Genomic DNA, 17,189 nt, shown 5'->3' on the forward strand with positions numbered 1-17,189 from the left:
CAGAGATGGGCGCAAGCCATGGCTCTCAGCGCAGACACCACAGACGATCATGAAACGCTAAGGCTGCTGCTGCAGCCACCAAGAAGCCTGTGTGCAAGCACAGGTCACTATCCACACCTCCCCCACCACCCCGGGAGCCTGTGAAGCCTGTCACTGCCAGGGTCCCGTGATCCAGGGACAACTTCCCCAGGAGAACACACGGCGCACTTCAGGCTGTTGCAATGTCATGCTGGCCTCTGCCGCTGCAGGCTCGCCCTGCATCCGTACCCCTCGCTCCCCCAGGCCTGAGTGAACCAGAGCCCCCTAATCAGCTGCTACTTTAACCCTGTCCTGTCTAAGTGAAGAACAGATGCCCTCAGGGGACCTACATGCAGAGGCGGGTCCAAATCCAAAGCTGAACCCCAGGAGCTGTGAGAACAAAGAAGAGAAAGGGAAATCCTCCCAGCAGCCTCAGGAGCAGTGTATTAAATCTCCACAATCAACTTAATGTACCCTGCATCTGTGGAATACCTGAATAGACAACAAATTATCCCAAAATTGAGGCGGTGGACTTTGGGAGCAACGACATATATATTTTTCTCCTTTTTTTGTGAGTGTGTATGTGTATGCTTCTTTGTGTGATTTTGTCTGTATAGCTTTGTTTTTACCATTTGTCCTAGGGTTCTGTCTCTCCATTTTTTTTTTCTTTTTTAGTATAGTTTTTAGCGCTTGTTATCATTGGTGGACTTATTTTTTCGTTTGGTTGCTCTCTTCTTTCTTTCTTTTTTTTATTACTTAATTTTTTAATTTTTTCATAATTATGTATTATTTTTTATTTTAATAAGTTTATCTTATTTTCCCTCCCTCCCTCCCTCTCCCTCTCTCTCTCTCTCTTTCTTTCTTTTTTTCTCCCTTTTCTTCTGAGCCCTGTGGCTGACAGGGTCTTGGTGCTCCATCCAGGTGTCAGGCCTATGCCTCTGAGGTGGGAGTGTCGAGTTCAAGACATTGGTCCACCAGAGACCTCCCAGCTCCATGTAATATGAAATAGTGAAAGCTCTCCTAGAGATTTCCTTCTCAACGCTAAGACCCAGCTCCACTCAATGTCCAGCACGCTACAGTGCTGGACACCCTATGCCAAACAACTAGCAAGACAAGAACACAACCCCACCCATTAGCAGGGAGGCTGCCTAAAATCATACTAAGGTCACAGACACCCCAAAACACACCACCGGACGCGGACCTGCCCACCAGAAACACAAGATCCAGCTCCATCTACCAGAACACAGGCACTAGTCCCCTCCACCAGGAAGCCTACACAACCCCACTGAAACAACCTTAGCCACTGGGGGCAGACACCAAAAACAACGGTAACTACGAACCTGCAGCCTGTGAAAAGGAGACCCCAAACACAGTAAGTTAAGCAAAATGAGAAGACAGAAACACACAGCAGATGAAGGAGCAAGGTAAAAACCCACCAGACCAAACAAATGAAGAGGAAAGAGGCAGTCTACCGAAAAAGAATTCAGAGTAATGATAGTAAAGATGATCCAAAATCTTGGAAATAGAATGGAAAGATACAAGAAACGTTTAACAAGGACCTAGAAGAACTAAAGAGCAAACAAACAATGATGAACACCATAAATGAAATGAAAAATTCTCTGGAAGGAATCAATAGCAGAATAACTGAGGCAGAAGAACGGATAAGGGACCTGGAAGATAAAATAGTGTAAATAACTACTGCAGAGTAGAATAAAGGAAAAAGAATGAAAAGAATTGAGGACAGTCTCAGAGAACTCGGGGACAACATTAAACGCACCAACATTCGAAATATAGGGGTGGCAGAAGAAGAAGAGAAAAAGAAAGGGACTGAGAAAATATTTGAAGAGATTATAGTTGAAAACTTCCTTAATATGGGACAGGAAATAGTTAATCAAATCCAGGAAGCACAGAGAGTCCCATACAGGATAAATCCAAGGAGAAACACGCCAAGACACATATTAATCAAACTATCAAAAATTAAATACAAAGAAAAAATATTAAAAGCAGCAAGGGAAAAACAACAAATAACATACAAGGGAATCCCCAAGGTTAACAGCTGATCTCTCAGCAGGAACTCTGCAAGCCAGAAGGGAGTAGCAGGACATATTTAAAGTGATGAAAGGGAAAAAAACCTATAACCAAGATTACTCTACCCAGCAAGGATCTCATTCAGATTTGACAGAGAAATTAAAACCTTTACAGACAAGCAAAAGCTAAGAGTATTCAGCACCACCAAACCAGCTTTACAACAAATGCTAAAGGAACTTCTCTAGGCAGGAAACACAAGAGAAGGAAAAGACCTACAATAACAAACCCAAAACAATTAAGAAAATGGTAATAGGAACACACATATCGATAATTACCTTAAATGAAAATGGATTAAATGCACCAACCGAAAGACATAGACTGGCTGAATGGATACCAAAAAAAGACCCATATATATGCTGTCAACAAGAGACCCACTTCAGACCTAGGGACACATACAGACTGAAAGTGAAGGGATAGAAAAAGGTATCCCATGCTAATGGAAATCAAAAGAAAGCTGGAGAAGAAATACCCATATCAGGCAAAATAGACTTTAAAATAAAGACTATTACAAGAGGCAAAGAAGGACACTACATAATGATCAAGGGATCAATCCAAGAACAAGACATAACACTTGTAAATATTTATGCACCCAACACAGGAGCACCTCAATATATAAGGCAAATGCTAACAGCCATAAAAGGGGAAATCGACAGTAACACAATCATAGTAGGGGACTTTAACGCCCCATTTTCACCAATGGACAGATCATCCAAAATGAAAATAAATAAGGAAACACAAGCTTTAAATGATACATTAAACAAGATGGACTTAACTGATATTCATAGGACATTCCATCCAAAAACAACAGAACACACTTTCTTCTCAAGTGCTCATGGAACATTCTCCAGGATAGATCATATCTTGGGTCACAAATCAAGCCTTGGTAAATTTAAGAAAATTGAAATCGTATCAAGTATCTTTTCTGACCACAACGCTATGAGACTAGATATCAATTACAGGAAAAAATCTGTAAAAATTACAAACAGAGGGAGGCTAAACAATACACTACTTAATAACCAAGAGATCACTGAAGAAATCTAAGAGGAAATCAAAACATACCTAGAAACAAATGACAATGAAAACACGACAACCCAAAACTTATGGGATGCAGCAAAAGCAGTTCTAAGAGGGAAGCTGATAGCAATACAATCCTACCTCAAGAAACAAGAAATATCTCAAATAAACAACCTAACCTTACACCTAAAGCAATTAGAGAAAGAACAAAAAACCCCCAAAGATAGCAGAAGGAAAGAAATCATAAAGACCAGATCAGAAATAAATGAAAAAGAAATAAAGGAAACAATAGCAAAGATCAATAAAACTAAAAGCTGGTTCTGTGAGAAGATAAACAAAATTGATAAACCATTAGCCAGACTCACCAAGAAAAAAAGGGAGAAGTCTCAAATCAAAAGAATTAGAAATGAAAAAGGAGAAGTTACAGCTGACACTGCAGAAATACAAAAGATCATGAAAGATTAGGACACGCAAATATATGCCAAGAAAATGGACAACATGGAAGAAATGGACAAATTTTTAGAAAAGCACAACCTTCCGAGACTGAACCAGGAAGAAACAGAAAATATAAACAGACCAATCACAAGCACTGAAACTGAGACTGTGATTAAAAATCTTCCAACAAACAAAAGCCCAGGACCAGATGGCTTCACAGGCGAATTCTATGTAACATTTAGAGAAGAGCTAACACCTATCTTTCTCAAACTCTTTCAAAATATAGCAGAAGGAGGAACACTCCTAAACTCATTCTATGAGGCCACCATCACCCTGACACCAAAACCAGACAAAGATGTCACAAAGAAAGAAAACTACAGGCCAATATCAGCGATGAACATAGATGCAAAAATCCTCAACAAATTACTAGCAAACAGAATCCAACAGCACATTAAAAGGATCATACACTGTGATCAAGTGGGGTTTATCCCAGGAATGCAATGATTCTTCAATATATGCAAATCAATGTGATACACCATATTAACAAACTGAAGGAGAAAAACCATACGATCATCTCAATAGATGCAGAAAAAGCTTTCGATAAAATTCAACACCCATTTATGAAAAAAACCCTCCAGAAAGTAGGCTAGAGGGAACTTTCCTCAACATAATAAAGGCCATATATGACAAACCCACAGCCAACATCATTCTCAATGGTGAAAAACTGAAACCATTTCCACTAAGATCAGGAACAAGACAAGGTTGCCCGCTCTCAGCACTATTATTCAACATAGTTTTGGAAGTTTTAGCCACAGGAATCAGAGAAAAAAAGAAATAAAAGGAATCCAAATCAGAAAAGAAGTAAAGCTGTCACTGTTTGCAGATGACATGATACCATACATAGAGAATCCTAAAGACACTACCAGAAAACTACTACAGCTAATCAATGAATTTGGTAAAGTAGCAGGATACAAAATTAATGCACAGAAAACTCTTGCATTCCTATATGCTAATGATGAAAAATCTGAAACAGAAATTAAGGGAACACTCCCATTTACCACTGCAACAAAAAGAATAAAATACCTAGGAATAAACCTACCTAAGAAGACAAAAGACCTGTATGCAGAAAACTGTAAGACACCGATGAAAGTAATTAAAGATGATACAAACGGATGGAGAGATATACCATGTTCTTGGATCGGAAGAATCAACATTGTGAAAATGACTATACTACCCAAAGCAATCTACAGATTCAATGCAATCCCTATCAAACTACCAATGGCATTTTTCACAGAACTAGAACAAGAAAATTCACGATTTGTATGGAAACACAAAAGACCCCGAATAGCCAAAGCAATCTTGAGAAAGAAAAACAGAGCTGGAGGAATCAGACTCCCAGACTTCAGACTATACTACAAAGCTACAGTGATCAAGGCAGTATGGTACTGGCACAAAAACAGAAATGTAGATCAATGGAACAGGATAGAAAGCCCAGAGATAAACCCACACACATATGGTCACCTTATTTTTGATAAAAGAGGCAAGAATATACAATGGAGAAAAGACAGCCTCTTCAGTAAGTGGTGCTGGGAAAACTGGACAGCTCCATGTAAAAGACTGAAATTAGAATACTCCCTAACACCATACACAAAAATAAACTCAAAATGGATTAAAGGCCTAAATGTAAGGCCAGACACTAGAAGACTCTTAGAGGAAAACATAGGCAGAACACTCTATGACATAAATCACAGCAAGATCCTTTTTGACCCACCTCATAGAGAAATGGAAATAAAAACAAAAATAAACAAATGGGACCTAATGAAACTTAAAAGCTTTTGCACAGCAAAGGAAACCATAAGCAAGACGAAAAGACAAGCCTCTGAATGGGAGAAAATATTTGCAAATGAAGAAACTGACCAAGGATTAATCTCCAAGATTTACAAGCAGCTCATGCAGCTCAATATCAAAAAAAACAAACAACCCAATCAAAAAACGTACAGAAGACCTAAATAGACATTTCTCCAAAGAAGATATACAGATTGCCAACAAACACATGAAAGAATCCTGAACATCACTAATCATTAGAGAAATGCAAATCAAAACTACAATGAGGTATCACCTCACACCAGTCAAAATGGTCATCATCAAAAAATCTAAAAACAATAAATGCCGGAGACGGTGTGGAGAAAAGGGAACCCTGTTGCTCTGTTGCTGGTAATGTAAATTGATACAGCCACTATGGAGAACAGTGTGGAGGTTCCTTAAAATACTAAAAATAGAACTACCATACGACCCAGCAATCCCACTACTGGGCATATACACTGAGAAAACCATAATTCAAAAAGAGTCATGTACCACAGTGTTCACTGCAGCTCTATTTACAATAGCCAGGATATGGATGCAACCTAAGTGCCCATCGACAGATGAATGGATAAAGAAGATGTGGCACATATATACAATGAAATATTACTCAGCCACAAAAAGAAACGAAATTGAGTTATTTGTAGTGAGGTGGATGGACCTAGAGTCTGTCATACAGAGTGAAGGAAGTCAGAAAGAGAAAAACAATAGTGTATGCTAACACGTATATATGGAATCTTAAAAAAAAAAAATGGTTATGAAGAACCTAGGGGCTGGACAGGAATAAAGACGCAGACAGAGAATGGACTTGAGGACAAGGGGAGGGGGAAGGGTAAGCTGGGACGAAGTGACAGAGTGGCGTGGACTTGTATATACTACCAAATGTAAAATAGATATAGCTAGTGGGAAGCAGCTGCATAGCACAGGGAGAGCAGCTCAGTGCTTTGTGACCACCTAGAGGGGTGGGATAGGGCGGGTGGGAGGGAGACACAAGAGGGACGAGATATGGGGATATATGTAAATGCATAGCTGATTCACTATGTTATACAGCAGAAACTAACACACCATTGTAAAGCAATTATACTCCAATAAAGATGTTAAAAACAAAAAAAAACCAGACACTGAAAAAAAAAAAAAAGAACTGCTTTTGCTGTATCCCATAAGCTTTGATATGTTGTATTTCCATTTTCATTTTTCTTAAGGTATTTTAAAATTTTTCTTTGACTTGTTCTTTGACCCACTGACTGTCAGTAAGAATGTTGTTTAATCTCCACATATTTGTGAATTTTCCAGTTTTCTTCTTGTAATTGATTTCTATTTCCATACCATTGTGGTCAGAAAAGATGCTTGAAATGATTTCAGTTTTTTAAATGTACTAAGACTTGTTTTATGGACTAACATATGATCCATCCTATGCACTTGAGAAGAGTGTGTATTCTGTTGCTTTTGGATGGAATATTCTGTACGTCTGTTAAGTACAACTGGTTTAAAGTGTCGTTCAAAGCCAATGGTTCCTAACTGATTTTGTCTGGATGATCTATCCATTGATGAAAAGTGCGGTATTAAAGTCCCTTACTATATTATATTGCTTGTCTATTTCTCCCTTTAGGTCTCTTAGTATTTGCTTTATGTATTTAGGTGCATCTGGGGGAATTTCTTTTAAGATTTCTGCATAAGGAGCAATGAGCAAAATTTTGTCAAATTTTCAACAACTACAGATGTTATTTCGTATATGTTTTGTTTTTGTTTTCTTTTTCTTCTTACTTCAGTCCACAGTGAAAGCTGACAGTATAATGCTGTAGTCTAGTTCTATGAACCAAAGCTAGCAGGGGAAGGAAGGAAAAGTTAAAATGTTCAGATCTGTAGTTTTTCAGGGATCTGACTGAGCATAAAATTAAGACATTCAAATATTAGAAAAATTCAAACATGTATTTACTTCCTTCATAATGACTATATACATGTTCTTCTAAAGAATAACACCGATCTTCCTGATAGCAGCAGAAATAGTAACACCTCTTAGTCTACTGCTTTTTCACTCTAGTTTTACTGTATCCACACTGATCAAGGCAATTATCAAGCTTTCCTTCCTTTAGTTAGATCAGAAAAAAATAAATACCATTTTTAAAACTACACACATACATCCTTCTAGATTTTGATACATAGTATGGGTGAGAAGAGAGTATGTCATCATCCGATCACTTTTCACTTCTGCCAATACAAATATACCACTTAACAATCCCTGTATCTCTTTGTCATTAAAATAGTCTCAACTACTTCACTCCAAAATTAACAAAATGAGTAATAAAAACCAAAATTACAAGGAAAAAAGACGCCAGTCCACAACTGGCACCAAATGAAATGTTGAGCATCTAAACACGGCCAATATAAATAAATGCACATAGGTTTGTCTAATTTGACTTTAAATGCAACAAATCCTGAAAACAAAATATCCTAATGAAACAGTAAAGAAAAACAAAACAATGTTGAGAGAAGTTAGTAAGGGAATTTAATTAAGACCGCCAATGGCCTCAAAAAGGAAGACATCTCTTCCTTAGAGAGAGAAAACAAAGAAATAGGCTAGACAGCCTTGATTTCTCTATAAAATAAACAAGGTTCGCCTTCCACAAATGATTAGTAAAGATGATGGACACAAAATTGGAGACGGTTTTGAATAAGTGTTGGTCAAAATAATTGAAGAGTCTAAAACCTTACACCTAAAGGAACTAGAGAAAGAAGAACAAACAAAACCAAAAGTTAGTAGAAGGAAAGAAATATTAAAGATCAGAGCAGAAATAAATGAAATAGAAACAAAGAAAACAATAGCAAAGATCAATAAAACTAAAAGCTGGTTCTTTGAGAAGATAAACAAAATTGATAAACCATTTGCCAGACTCATCAAGAAAAAGAGGGAGAGGACTCAAATCAATAAAACTAGAAATGAAAAAGGAGAAGTTACAACAGACACCGCAGAAATACAAAGCATCCTAAGAGACTACTACAAGCAACTCTATGCCAATAAAATGGACAACTTGGAAGAAATGGACAAATTCTTAGAAAGGTATAACCTTCCAAGACTGAAATAGGAAGAAACAGAAAATATGAACAGACCAATCACAAGCAGTGAAATTGAAACTGTGATTTAAAATCTTCCAACAAACAAAAGTCCAGGACCAGATGGCTTCACAGGTGAACTCTACCACACATTTAGAGAAGAACTAACACCCTTCTCAAACTCTTCCAAAAAACTGCAGAGGAAGGAACACTCCCAAACTCATTCTATGAGGCCACCATCACCCTGATACCAAAACCAGACAAAGATACTACAAATAAAGAAAATTACAGACCAATAGCACTGATGAATATAGATGCAAAAATACTAGCAAACAGAATCCAACAACACATTAAAAGGTTCATACACCACGATCAAGTGGGATTTATCCCAGGGATGCAAGGATTCTTCAATATACGCAAATCAATCAATGTGATACACCATATTAACAAACTGAAGAAGAAAAACCATATGATCATCTCAATAGATGCAGAAAAAGCTTTTGACAAAATTCAACACCCATTTATGATAAAAACTCTCCAGAAAGTGGGCATAGAGGGAACCTACCTCAATATAATAAAGGCCATATACAACAAACCCACAGCAAACATCATTCTCAATGGTGAAAATCTGAAAGCATTTCCTCTAAGATCAGGCACAAGACAAGGATGTCCACTCTCACCACTATTATTCAACATGGTTTTGGAAGTCCTGGCAAATAGCCAGGCAATCAAATAACCATGGCAATCAGAGAAGAAAAAGGAATACAAATTGGAAAAGAAGAAGTAAAACTGTCACTGTTTGCAGATGACATGACACCATACATAGAGAATCCTAAAGATGCCACCAGAAAACTACTAGAGCTGGTCAATGAATTTGGAAAAGTTGCAGGATACAAAATTAATGCACAGAAATCTCCTGCATTCCTATACACTAATGATGAAAAATCTGAAAGTGAAATTAAGGAAACACTCCCATTTACCACTGCAACAAAAAGAATAAAATACCTAGGAATAAACCTACCTAGGGAGACAAAAGACCTGTATGCAGAAAACTATATATAAGACACTGATGAAAGAAATTAAAGATGATACAAACAGATGGAGAGATATACCATGTTCTTGGATTGGAAGAATCAATATTGTGAAAATGACGATACTACCCAAAGCAATCTACAGATTCAATGCAATCTCTATCAAATTGCTAATGGCATTTTTTTACAGACTAGAACAAAAAATCTTAAAATTTGTGTGGAGACACAAAAGACCCCGAGTAGCCAAAGCAGTCTTGAGGGAAAAAAAAGGAGCTGGAGGAATCAGACTCCCTGACTTCAGACTATACTACAAAGCTACAGTAATCAAGACAATATGGTACTGGCACAAAAACAGAGATATAGAGCAATGCAACAGGATAGAAAGCCCAGAGATAAACCCACACACCTATGGTCAACTAATCTATGGCAAAGGAGGCAAGGATATACAGTGGAGAAAAGACAGTCTCTTCAATAAGTGGTGCTGGGAAAACTGGACAGCTCCATGTAAAAGAATGAAATTAGAACACTCCCTAACACCATACACAAAAATAAACTCAAAATGGATTAGAGACCTAAATGTAAGACTGGGCGCTATAAAACTCTTAGAGGAAAACATAGGAAGAACACTCTTTGACATAAATCACAGCAAGATCTTTTTTGATCCACCTCCTAGAGTAATGGAAATAAAAACGAAAATAAACAAATGGGACCTACTGAAACTTAAAAGCTTTTGTAAAGCAAAGGAAACTACAAGCAAGACGAAAAGACATCCCTCAGAATGGGAGAAAATATTTGCAAACGGATCAATGGACAAAGGATTAATCTCCAAAATATATAAACAGTTCATGCAGCTGAATATTAAAAAAACAAACAACTCAATCAAAAAATGGGCAGAAGACCTAAATAGACAGTTCTCCAAAGAAGACATACAGATGTCCAAGAAGCACATGAAAAGCTGCTCAACATCACTAATTATTAGAGAAATGCAAATCAAAACTACAATGAGGTATCACCTCACACCAGTTAGAATGGGCATCATCAGAAAATCTACAAACAAATGATGGAGAGGGTGTGGACAAAAGGGAACACTCTTGCACTGTTGGTGGGAATGTAAATTGATACAGCCACTATGGAGAACAATATGGAGGTTCCTTAAAAAAATAAAAATTGAATTACCTTATGACCCAGCAATCCCACTACTGGGCATATACCCAGAGAAAACCATAATTCAAAAAGATACATGCACCCCAATGTTCACTGCAGCACTATTTACAATAGCCAAGTCATGGAAGCAACCTAAATGCCCACCGACAGATGAATAGATAAAGAAGATGTGGTATATATATACAATGGAATATTACCCAGCCATAAAAAGGAATGAAATTGGGTCATTTGTAGAGACGCGGATCAATCTAGAGACTGTCATACAGAGTCAAGTAAGTTAGAAAGAGAAAAACAAATATCGTATATTAACACATATATGTGGAACCTAGAAAAATGGTACAGGTGAACCGGTTTGCAGGGCAGAAACTGAGACACAGATGTAGAGAACAAACGTATGGACACCAAGCTGGTAAAGCGGCGGGGATGGTGGTGGTGGTGCTGTGATGAATTGGGAGATTGGGATTGACATATATACACTGATGTGTATAAAATGGATGACTAATAATAACCTGCTGTATAAAAAAATAAATAAAATAAAATTCAAAAAAAAATAATTGAAGAGTCAGGAAGTAATAAGAGTTGTTACATGTTGTTCAGAAAGGATATACGTACTGATTGGGGCCTACAAGACTAACACCTTTTGTGGGGCCTGGCACCACTGAAAAAAAATGGCACTTTAGAATTAGCCTTTCTTCCTCTGATTTCTAGGCTGTCTCCTAAATTAGTTGAAGCCTGGACTTAAGTTATAAATGTAATCGAATAAAACATGGTTTAATATAGTAAAGACTGAAGTTAGGCACAAATTCGATGAAATATGGCACAATTCAGCAACATAATCAGAAAGGGTCACTGATCTCTCATGTAATACGTGTGGCCCATGATTGTCTAGTCACTCTAAACAAGAGGCTGAGTATACCCACTTTGTTCCATGAAAAAGAAGGCCCTTTGGTCTTCTCTCCCTATGCAACTTGACATATATACTTTTAGTGTTTGCCACTGCATACACTAAATGCTACTAGCTGAATTGTTCCCTCCTTCAGTGGACTGTGTGGGTCCTTGTGGACCTAACGGCTGCCAGGCAAATTACTACTTCCATTACTGAACCCTGCCTGGAATGCTGAAATCTATGAACGTTTACTTTCCACCTGGCTAAAAGAGGCTAGAAAGGCAGCATTAAAGCTTGCTTTTATGTAAAACTTATAAAGTCTATGTTCTCTGCCTGAAGGTCCGCTTAGTTTCAGGGTGTTTGGCTTTGCTCTACCTGGAAAACTTAGAAATCAGTATTTAACCAATCTAAAACAAGAAAACAACAGGAAAAATAAACAGTCAGAACTTAAGTAACTCAGATTTGCAAAAGCCCCCTAACTTCTCAGGCCTCCGTTTTCTTATCTATAAAAAAGGAATTAATTTGAGGTCCTTTTTAGTACCAACACATACATACATACACAGCAAAATCTTCATTTCTTTAGAAAATACAGCTTACAAGGAGAGTCAACCCAGGTAAAATTATAATTAGTCAATTTAAGACAATTCTCTACATAACTATTCATTTCCATAAAATTTTAAAAAACACTCAGGTATGAATAAAAACAGAATCCAGTTTCCTTCTCTGTAAAGAACATCTTGGAAAAAGTGTAGTTTTTAGACTCTCCCAGTCTACAGAAGGCAGATCTTCACATACGTATTGATTTACAAGGTGGGTATAGGTTTTTATGAAGGTAGATATACAGACCAGACAAAACTACCAGAGAATATAGTAGTTTTATGCTTAACATATAACATATATTTTATACACATATATTATACATATATATATTAGCATGAGACAGAATGTTATAAACATTACTTCTTTAGCTCACCTATATATTTTTTAAGTGAATAAAACTTTTAAAATACACTATATATATATCATAAACAAGAATTCTACAAATAGATATGAGTTATAATGAAATCCATTAATAACCTGACATCCTGTCCAGGCACCTTGAACATTCTGTTTGCCATTCCTGGGAGTCTCTTTTGCTCCTTCATCTAATTTACTCCCATCATTCCTTCAGAGCTCAGCTCAAGTTTCAGTTCACCGAGCAAATTTTCCCTGACAGGGAAAGGTCCCCAGTTAAACTCTCTCACTGTACCCTGTAATTCTTTCATACTTAACAATACATACTAGTGGAGCTGCCTGTGTAGTATCTTTTAGCTCTGTAAGGTCTTTAAAACAAGGACTCACCAATCTTATTTTCTATTTTATCTCTAGAACCAAGCACAGAGATTTACAGAATGAATGAATGAATAATTATGGAATAATTGTTAGAAGAATTTTCTGGCTTAAATATTTCAATAAATTAGAACACTGTTCCAGACTCACTAACTCTTTTAATGGCACCACCATACGGCCATTTCCCCATTTTTCTTCTGGTATTAAAAGTACCATTATCGGGTTTCCCTGGTGGCGCAGTGGTTGAGAATCTGCCTGCCAATGCAGGGGACACGGGTTCGAGCCCTGGTCTGGGAGGATCCCACATGCCACGGAGCGGCTGGGCCCGTGAGCCACAATTACTGAGCCTGCGCGTCTGGAGCCTGTGCTCCGCAACAGGAGAGGCCGCGATGGTGAGAGGCCTGCGCACCGTGATGAAGAGTGGCCCCCACTTGCCGCAACTGGAGAAAGCCCTCGCACAGAAACGAAGACCCAACACAGCCTAAATAAATAAATTAATTAATATTAAAAAAAAATGGAGTATCATTAATAATAACTAAGTATTAAATGCTTATTCTGTGCCAGGCCTTGTGCTAAGTGCTAATCAAATATTAAAAAAAAAAAAAAAGTACCATTATCTTTTCCACTAAAGTAAATTCAAATAATGCAGAAAGTTTTCTTTATAAGAAACATTACTATTTAACAAACCACTAAGATAATTTACTTTCTTTTGCCCAGCGCTGTCCATCTTAGATAAGATTTACCTTTGCTTAATACATTATTCTTTTCATGAGCAGTAGTTAAAAAAAAAAAAAAAAGCGAGCAAGCAGTGAAACGTAAGTCAACAAATGACTTAATTCTTTTTTAAAAAAGTACTTTTGAAAGCCTTAAAAACATTTTCACATTACAACACAAAAGTTAATAAGATTATACAGATGAAAAGGGGGAAATATCCAAATAGGCACTGAATCAAGAACAATACTTCTTGCTTACAAATAATGTATTTCTTTTAATACTTATTTATTTTCCTCAGAAATCAGCAGAGAATAATTGAAACTGCTTCGGTAGCTTTCAAAATATCATATAAAAATATTCTTTGTAGTGACATCCATTATTTTTGTCTACTTAGCCAGCTCTCCTTCACGTTACCACATTCACTTCTTGAGGAAACTGCTTATCCCTCCAACATTTCTATGGTCCTCGCAGGGCTGCCAATGTAGTATCCTCCTTTCCCCTAGCCATGAGGTGGGCTTGCTATCAGATAGCCAAAAATCTTACCATACTCTTCTCAACAGACTGATTAGTTCAAGCAATAGGCACATAACCTCAGCCAGGCCTGAGTTCCCAAAATATTTTGGGGAATAGAAGTGGGAGCAGAGGGTTTCTTCTCCCTTGGTTAATAAAGTAAACTTAATCCCAGAATTGTTAACAGCCCTGAGAGAATGAAGCCAAAAAAGGAATGATGGAAAGGAAGAGAACAATTCTAGATATTTTATTCTCTAGATTTGGGAAATCCTGAAACTAGTTCTACTCCTTGCTTTTCCATGATTGAGTCACCTAATAAATCCCTCCAAGCCCTTCTCTTTTTGTTTAAACTAGGCTGGGTAGGATTTGTCAATTATAATCAAGAAGTCCTAATACTTCCCATATTCATTTAGGCATCGCAAAAAAAAATCTATTTTTTAAAAATAATACATATATTTTTAAAACTGCTGTCCTCTTACAAGTCTAAATAACGTTATATTCTAAACTCTTTTCCCCTCCCATAATTTTTTTTCAGCTTTACTAGGGTATAATTGACAAATAGAAACTGTATATATTTAAGATATACAAATTGATACATAGTGAAATGATCACCACAATTAAGCTGGTTAACATATCCATCACTTCACATAGCTTCTACAACTTTAAATATATATAAACTTTTAAAGAAGCACAGTGTACATGCACTCTTTAAAATTTTTATGCATGTATGTGAATCAAAAAAACATAAAAGTTCACATATATTAAATTTACACACCTTCAATATTTAAAAATGCTAAGTGTATAGAAAGGCTTCAACACTCTCTCTCACTGCCAATGACCCAGAGTTAACAACTTTCAGTATTTTTAATAGCTGGTGATAATAAGCTTTGCTAGTATTTCTTGATTTACCAATTTTCAATATTATCTCTTAACTTCCTGCTGAGATAGAAGATAATTAAACTCCTCAAACAAGTACATCCTCCCAACAGTTATTCATTATTACTTCCTCTATTATTTATCTTTGTAACTTTACTTACACCTTTATTTATGGTTTCATGTACTGACACTCCATTTTGTAAAATAAGAATTTTAAGGAAGGATATTAGTGCCCTTGTCCTTCACTTTCAACTTGCAATTTCCATCAAATAGTCTTATATTGAAAGGTTAATAATTGTCCTCGGTTCTGTAACGATAATTATTTTTGTGCTTTAAAAGTTTGAAGTCAATAAGCATCATTTACATGAAGAAAACTATATATAAATAACATTCAGTGCATATCTAAGTAGTTTGCTATGACTCTTGTGTCCTTTCCTGTTCAGATTATTTTTTCTAATTGCTTTATTTCCTTTGCCTTGTCTACTTTTATCACTACCTTAAATGGTTCCAAATGCTCAAGGTTAGTTTCAAGTCTCCATTTTTACTGGATATTCCCCTCTTGGAGGTGACATATCTGTAAGACCTACTATTTAGCAGTGACCCTGGAACTTCTCTTCCGTCTATCTTAAGTAAAAGCTACTGTTTTCTAGATCCATTGCCATCTGGTCTTTTTATATTATACCCCATTTTTCTGGAGTACATTCTTTAATAACTTCCCAAGAAAGAGTATGTGGACAAATCAATCTCCTAGGTCCTTACATGCCTGGAAATATTGTTTCTACTCTCACACTTCACTGACAGTTTGAATGAGTATAAAATTCTACACTGAAAATAATTTCTCTTCAAAACTTCAGAGACATTGATTCATTATATTCTACCACCCACTGTTGGTTGTATGAAAACCAATATCAATCTGATGTTTGTTCCTTTGTAGGTGACCTAGTTTTTTCTCTCTAGAAGGTGTTCAAATCTGTTTTTTCATTCTTGGTATTTTCAAATTGCAAAATGATGTATTTAGCTGAGTATTTTTTATATTCATTGTGCTGAGCACTTCTTGGGCTCTTTCGGTCTGGAAGTTTATGACTTTTATTTCTGGGAAATTCTTTTATTATATATTTATTTGAAAATTTCCTCCAACATATATTCTCTAAATTCTTTTTCTGGAACTTCAGCTAGTTAAATAATGAACCTCCTACATGAAGTCACTGTATCAGTTTTTTTCTGAGCATTCCTTCACTTTGGTTTTGTTTTACATTCTGGATTATTTCTTCAACTTTACCTTGCAACTTTCCTACAGAATTTTAAATTTTAACCATCACATTTTTTTAATTCCCACAAACTTATTTTTGGTATCTCTTTATTCCTGTCACACAGCATGATATGTTGATGTTTTAATGTCCTACAAATCTTCTCAACTCTCTGAAAATGCTAATTATAGATTTTATATTTCTCCTTTAAATTTTTTGTTTTCAACCTTAACAGTATTTCTTCCAGAATTTTTTTTTTTTTTTAGTTTGTTTTCATTGTATTTTTTTCATGTTGAAGGCATTCCCCAAATGTATGATGATTCTTGAATAGCCATTAATATCTAAGAATAAAGCCACAAGCAGTTTAATTGGGAGCCCTGTGAGCATGTCTAGAGTTTAGTGACTGGTAAGTTTTTCTTTAGGGTAATTAAGTGATTAGGTAGCTGTCTCAAGAAGAACCCTTAATTGCCAGAATACAAAGGTCACTGCTCCAAAGTCATTTAATTTCATTAGTGAAAAAAAGAAAGTATCAATGCTGTTTCCCCACCCTACCCAGGCCCTAGGGTCTGGTGAATGGCCTGAATGAAAAAACTGCAATTAACTCCTTTATCTGTATTCTCCGGAAGTGTCTCATTCCCTACTCTCTATTTCATACCTTGAATGTTCAAATTCTATACCTCCCTAGGATTCCAAGGGGAAGGAGGCAGGACAGATGGTCTTCCTCCTATCTTATAAGGCAGAGGATAATTTTGTTTTATATGCTACCCAGAGTTTCAAAAAATGTTTTACAAATAATAAAGTATATACACCTACATAAAAATAAATATATAAAACAAGAGTTTCACAAAATAATACTTATCCCATGAGACACACTCTGATACTTTCTATTGTATTTTGTAATGTTGATAAATGAACTCACAACCCACTAATGTGATGTGAGTGTAATGTGAGGAACAAAAAAAAAAA

General features: G+C 36.4%; 1 protein-coding gene across 2 annotated transcripts in view; it reads right to left on the reverse strand.

Moving 5' to 3' along the window:
• ZNF654 (zinc finger protein 654) overlaps positions 1-17,189 on the reverse strand; it is a 91,545-nt gene that overhangs the window by 51,587 nt on the left and 22,769 nt on the right. The gene's annotated exons all lie outside the window — the stretch shown is intronic.

Source organism: Eschrichtius robustus, chromosome 6 (genome assembly GCF_028021215.1).
Source record: "Eschrichtius robustus isolate mEscRob2 chromosome 6, mEscRob2.pri, whole genome shotgun sequence".
NCBI classification, from domain to species: domain Eukaryota; kingdom Metazoa; phylum Chordata; class Mammalia; order Artiodactyla; family Eschrichtiidae; genus Eschrichtius; species Eschrichtius robustus.